This window comes from Nerophis ophidion, linkage group LG03 (genome assembly GCF_033978795.1).
Source record: "Nerophis ophidion isolate RoL-2023_Sa linkage group LG03, RoL_Noph_v1.0, whole genome shotgun sequence".
In the NCBI taxonomy this organism is placed as follows: domain Eukaryota; kingdom Metazoa; phylum Chordata; class Actinopteri; order Syngnathiformes; family Syngnathidae; genus Nerophis; species Nerophis ophidion.
The window spans coordinates 44,309,251-44,316,692 of NC_084613.1; positions in this window are offsets into that span (position 1 = coordinate 44,309,251).

Genomic DNA, 7,442 nt, shown 5'->3' on the forward strand with positions numbered 1-7,442 from the left:
CCAGTTGGGAACCACTGGTTAACTGTATAACAGTTACTGTAATATTTCCATGTCTGTCCAGAGTGATTGACCACTTTGCAAAAATGTAAACGAGACGTTACAATTTACTTCGCAGAAAATGATTCCCTGAACAGACACACAACAGTTGTTCATTTATTCAACTACTGTGGCTTTATTGTGTATATTTTATAGTTTTGTGTATCTGAAATAGGATTAGCCACAGTGCCATGAATGGAAATTAAATAATATAAAAGAACCCAGAGATGTAGGGGTGATTTATTTTTTGTTTTACTTTTGTAGATGTTAAATTTGCAGATGATCATTGCAATATATATTCCAAAAAGATTCATTGCTCTTCCTTTTTCCTTTTACCAGTAGCAGTTTAGAAGTCTGGAGTAAAAAAGTGCACAAGTAGGTCAAATGCATTAGTTAATTTCAGGTGGTTAAGCAAAGATCCATACAACATAATCTGATAGGATTTCATAGTTTAAAGCACTATTTATGTATTTTTTATGATAAATAAGTGCTAAAAATGTTTGTGCTTGCACGCTTTGCACACTCACATGAATTATTTGTGCCCCAGGTGTGCCCCAGTACAGTATTAGGTCTAGTGACGCCCCTGTACCATAGTAAGAAAATGAATATTAAATACATAAATAATCTTTGTCTCAATAAAAAAGGGGGGGAAAAAAGGGTTCAAGATGTTCATCATAATTCTTGTTCTGTGTACTTTGTGAACACTTGTAGTTTGAACAGTCTCTTAAACTGAGTCATATTGGTTCTTTGTTTGATTTATTTGCTCAATCCATTCCATAATTTCATTCCACATATGAATATGCTAAAGGTTTTAAGTGTTGTACGAGCATACAAATGTAATTTGTAGGTAATTTTTACATTAAAACTCAATGGTACAAAATGGTACATTAAGATCTGTACCACTCAGACAGAGGTGCTCACACTTTTTCTGCAAGCGAGCTACTTTTCAATTGACCAAGTTGAAGAGATCTATCTCATTCATATTTTTAATTTATATTTATTTATTTATGAAAGAGACATTTTTGTTAACAAGTTAATGGTGTTTAATGATAATACAAGCATGTTTAACATATATGGATTCCTTTCTTTCATGAAGACAGGAATATAAGTTGTTGTATTTGATTCTGACGACTTGCATTGATTGGAATCAGACAGTGATGCTGATAACATCCGCATTTTCAAATGGAGGAGAAAAAAAGTCCTCCTTTCTGTCTTATACCACATGAAAGTGGTTGGATTTGGCATCGCATTTGTCCAACTTGCATAATCGTTTTTAAACACTTTGTTATGAGAGTAGCATATGTGTGTGGCCCTTTAATATGTGGCAGCAGGTGAGTTACGTCAGTGACCGTGTGGGCGAGCGAGAAGAGGGAGCGGTCGCTGAGGGCGGGGGAGAAATACATTGGCATCAAACTCCGTAGCTTGCTAGCTTGTGCACGCTAGCTTTCTGAGACTCTTATTTTGTTAGCACAGGCAGGATGAAGCAGGTCTTTTATGGTGAAGACAGGAACTGTGCAGTCGGTCTTTAGAGTTTTGACAGCAGGTATGGCCCAAGAGTCTTAATAATGAGCCCGCAGCAGCAAGCGTCAGCTCACAAGATCCTCGGGAGCCGAGAATGTCAAACAACTGACGAAAGTGAAGTCTTGGTGAATATTGATGATTGCTAATTTTTATGTCTATTTTTTTAATGCCTGGCTTGTGATCGACTGACACACCCTCTGCGATCGACCGGTAGCTCGCGATCGACGTAATGGGCACCCCTGCACTGAGACTAAAAGTGAACTGCAAAAGGGTTAGAGAGCACTGTTGAATATATATACAGATTTACTGTTGATAGTCGATAATTACTACGTTCAAGTTTTCTATTAATAATGTTGTATGGAAGTATTGGTAAAATTATTTGCAAAGGTGTATCTCAATCTGTGCGCATGTAATCCAATTAGTGTGCAACGAGTGTTTCTGTATGAGTGTGTATAGTCGGATCCGCGTACGTAGATACACACACTCAGATTGATATACAGACACACACATTAGTACACACGCACACAAATTTGATTACACAGATTGCGATACAAACTCTGCAAATAATTTTGCCACATTACTCACATAGTGTTACTTGGTTTATTATCATTTTATCACTTAATATAATTTTTTTTCTACTGATGCTGTCCTGACCCCATGTAACAGTTTTTCTTTTTGTTTTTTTCTTGCCTGCAAATTTCCTTCCTTGCTCTGCTTTTTAAGGCCCACACCAGAGAATGTAACAGATGCATTTCAGTAATGTCAGCTTACTTAAAAACACGCGGGTTAAATGAATGCGAACACTGTGCAAGTGAAAGATAGCAAAAAAAATATGTACCACAATATAGGTAGCATATTTATGGCTAACAGTTTTGTAACCTGCAGTTAATGTTCTAGAACATGGGTGTCAAACTCTGGCCTGCGGGCCAAACTCTGGCACGTGGGCCAAATTTGGCCCGCTGTGTAATTTAATTTGGCCCCTGAGGCAATATCAAATTAACATTACAGCAGGCCCGCCGTTATTACACAGCAGCGGTGCCGCTGTAACACTCCAATTTCTCACACTTGCCAATCCTCCCGAAGTTCAGTGCCCATCCCGAAAATCTCCCGGGGCAAGCATTCTCCTGATTTTCACCAGGACAACAATATTGAGGGCGTGCCTTAAAGGCACTGCCTTTAGCATTCTCTACAACCTGTCGTCACGTCCGCTTTTCCTCCATACAAACAGCGTGCAGGCCCACTCGCATAATATATGCAGCTATTACACACACATAAGTGAATGCAAGTCATACTTGGTCAACAGCCATACAGGTCACACTGAGGGTGGCCGTATAAACAACTTTAACATTGTTACAAATATGCGCCACACTGTGAACTCACACTAAACAAGAATGACAAACACATTTCGGGAGAACATCTGCACTGTAACATAACATAAACACAACAAAACAAATACCCAGAAACCCTTGCAGCACTAACTCTTTCGGTACGCTACAATAGATTTTGATATTTACCTCAGAATGCTGCAAATAGAAAAGAGGCATTACATTTGTATTTAAATTTTATTTGAAAAGCCATTTATATTTTTTAATTATTATTATTATTATTTGAAGCTCGATTTTGGATGTCACAATAAAGTTACTGTATATAAGCCTTGCTTGTTCAATGTTTAATGCAAAACTTGTTTGGGTCCCTATTAAAAGGTTAATTTGTTCAACCTTGGCCCGCGGCTTTGTTCAGTTTTAAATGTTGTCCCACTCTGTATTTGAGTTTGACACCCCTGTTCTAGAAGGATAGAGGGGAGAGTGTAAAGAGTAACGTTGGTGCTATGTTAGCATCTTTTTGGTAAGATTTTTTTGTTTTGACATGTTCTGTCCAGTCACTCAGGCAAATCATATTGTTGATTTAGATGCCCATATTTGATGTACTGATTTACTTTACGAAAGAAAAGTGTGGCGTACTTCTCTTATTGCGTTGTTTGTCTTTGACTTTATTAAATACATTTATTTGGCACAGCCGGACCGGAGAAGGAGGGGGATAGAAAGAGGAAGAAAAGAAAGATAAAGGGGGGACAAGAAAGGGAAAAGACAAAAAGACAACAACAAAAACAACAGAACAACATCAATCAGCAAATACGTTAAGTACAAATATGGTACTCACAATTAAAGCAAAGAACCAGTTTGTGAAGTATCTAGTAAAAACACAGAAATGACAATTATTTTTTTGAATCTTTTTGGTAAGCTAAGCTAATCAAACATTGGGTGAAATAGAGAAGAGATGCTAAAATCGTTGGTCAAAGACGTGAAAATTACAGTTATTGTTTCATATTTGAATCAATATAATTATCGGATTTACAGTGTTCACTGGGAGTCAAATGCTGTGGTAATTCATTTTCCTGAGGGATTAGAGACCTCTAATTTGGTGATATTTCTGTCACGCACACTTTTGGATGGAGTGTTCAAGCATTCTTCCCCTCCCCACTTCACTACCAGCACAAAAAGACAAAAATGTAAAACTTATTATAGGACATTGCAGTTTTTCGCTAAATAAAAGGGAAGCCGAGATAGGCTCCAGCACCCCCTACAATCCTGAGAAGGCACAAGCGGTAGAAAATGGATGGATAAATGGATTCAAAAAATTCCATAAAGTACATTTGCGACTTGTAGGTGTTTCCAATAAAGGTTGTTTTGCGCCATAAACTGTAATTCTCGTAAAATATCATCCCGAGAGACTACACTTTGAGGAAGATGTCAATAAAAGACAAAGGCAGCAGGTAACCGCTCAAAGGCAACTACCTTACGGCCTCCTGGAAAACCGGGGCACGTGGGTTTCTCTGAGCCTGCAGGCCGCACTTAATTGCAGGGAAGAAACCCCTGGGGTGGCCTGGTGCGAAGGGGCCGCCTCCCTCGAACCCGGCCAGCCGACCCATCAGGAGCAAGACTAAAACTGCGCTGGTTGTCCTGCATGGGCGCCCAGGTCGGTTCTGTGTTTAGGTGCCCTCTAAATGCAAAAAAAATGTTTCCATCAGGCTTTTGACAAAAACTTCAATATCGAAACATTTCAAATACGCCCTAATGAGATTGCAAAAATGTTTTTGTTGTATATATAAGTGTTTCAAAATATGGGTATTTCCATTACCAGTTTTTTATTGCAATATTTTGATTTTGCGCATTTCTAAGGGTAATGGAAACGCAGTTAGTGAAGTTGAATAACACCTAAATCACCTTCCCAATTGTGAAGCTTCAGGAAAAAAGTAATAATACATTTATTTCTGAAAAACATACGTTTTATGAAATATACGGAAGTGTTTTTTTTTTATGGTTAGCACACCCAGAAAGTGACTTCAAGATTCCTGAAGCCGTCTGTGTTGACAGGGATAGCGTGACAGTGATGGATAGCTGCAAGCCTCATGACTTGGGGCCCAGGCTGCACTAGGTGACCTACTCTAAATTAAATCCCCTAAGGCTGCCAGGCCATTCCTGACCAGCCAGCCTCTTGTACACTCAGGAAAAAGTTCCCTCGTTTATTAATTCAACAAGATGTAATTAAACCGTCACAGAACTGCCAAATTGGCCAAAACAATATGAGCCCCCTGATAGCGGCCATGGTTGGCAAAAGAGAATAAAAAGCATGTGGTAGCACAGTTTGCATTGTTTTTTCAAAAGTTGCAGACTGCTGTTCTTAATTTGCTGAGGGATCTAAGTCCCCTGTTGTTTGACCCTAAGGGGTAATACTATTGTATTTGGCAGCTTTTTCTCCCCCTGCGTTCAGCAGTATTTGTGGAACGTTTTTAAAAAAATGTTTCCTGTGATCTACAGTTGGATACACGCAAACAATCTAATGAGACCCCAAGCAAAAGATATGTTTTCGAATAAGATAAAATAAACTTTTACTATAGCAGTATGCAGAATTAAATTATGGAACGGATTAACCAAAGAAATCAAACAAAGCACTAATATGATTCAGTTTGAGAGACTTTTCAAACTACAAGTGTTCACCAAGTACAAAGATTTATGATGAACATCTTGAATTTTTTTTTCTTTTTTTATTAAGACAAAGATTATTTATGTATTTAATATTTATATGTTTACTATGGTACATTATTTATGTATTATTTATCTGTTCACTTTTCTGTTACAGAGAACAAGGAAATTTGATAAAATGGTATGGTATGAAACGCTCTGGTTCTTCCTACTCCTTTTCGTACGTGCTGTAATAAAACGACTGGAACTGTGTGACGTATAAAATTGTGTTGTATGAATGTTCGAAATGGGCTTCACGGTGGCGGAGGGGTTAGTGCGTCTGCCTCACAATACGAAGGTCCTGCAGTCCTGGGTTCAATCCCAGGTTCAGGATCTTTCTGTGTGGAGTTGGCATGTTCTCCCCGTGAATGCGTGGGTTCCCTCCGGGTACTCCGGCTTCCTCCCACTTCCAAAGACATGCACCTGGGAATAGGTTGATTGGCAACACTAAATTAGCCCTAGTGTGTGAATGTGAGTGTGAATGTTGTCTGTCTATCTGTGTAGGCCCTGCGATGAGGTGGCGACTTTTCCAGGGTGTAGCTGAGATAGGCGCAAGCGCCTCCCGCGACCCCAAAAAGGGAATAAGCTGTAGATGGAATGTTCGAAATAAACTGAAACTGAACTAATGTTACTAAAGTATTATTATTATTTTTACACTATTTTTTGTGTCACTTTCATTATTGGATAAAGTGTGAATTCTCGGAGCCACTGTCAGCATGTTTATGTCCTTTAATCCCTTTAATGGTCACATGATCCATCAAGCGTTTTTCTTGCACCCTCAGCATTTCAGCAGCACCACTCTACAAGCGCAGTCAATGTCATTCTTTGAAGGGCTCTTTGAAGACAAACCATCCCAATGAGCTGTGGCGACTGATGATTATTTGTCAGTGAAAAGCTTATAAATGATTCATGGGCTGCATGGGTGTGGTCTGCGGATATTAACCATGGTTTGTCAAAGAAAGTGAACGACGGTTAAGCCCATGTGATGTCAGGTCAGACAACTAAGGCTTATATTTGCCCAGCAAATATTTTAATCCCCGACTAATCACTTGGTGCGTCCAGTCGCTGGGTGGAGGTCCAAGCTTGGAGGGGAGCTTCGGGCCTGTGCGGTGGTCTGGCACATTCTTTCTGTCACTGAAATGCCTCCTTTTTCCATAGGGATTGTGGGAAGAAGAAAATGGGATGACTTGCCATGATGACACGACATGGTGACAGCTGTCCGAGGTCTTGATACTTTGAAATACACCAAAACACAGTAAGTTATGCCTCCACAAAGAACAACAATATAATAATCGTTGTATGTAGTCTACCCCAAAAAGGTACAAGTGGTAGGAAATGGATGGATGGATGTAAGTAGTCTACAATACATGTTTCAGAGTTCTCGTCTACTCCCAAGCAATCTGAATCCATATAGTCTACCCATTGAAGAGTCTATGTTGGTCATAAATGTAGATACTAACAAAGTCTCTGAGGTTCCCATAATTTTGTCTTCTAAGAAGCTTGCATTACATGTGTACGTAAATGGAGGGAGGCGTAATTTTGATGTGTATTGTTATCAACCCAATCCATGCCAGAAACTTACATTACACCCCTGGTTGGATTGCATAGTCGGGCTGTCTTCAAATAGTCCAAGATTGGATTTAGAGGAGTCTGATTTGATTTCCCATTAAATTGTCGGACCGTCCGTGGAAAGGAAGCAAGTTAATACCTGCAGGGGCCACCATGTACTGTACAGCATGTGTGTTGAGTGGATACATTAATTGTGTTCATCACGTCTTCTTGAAATACAAGAAAAATATTCTTGTGTGCAGACAAATAGTTTTTAGGCAGGGAGAAACAAATTTTAGTTTCGGCTGTCTCTTC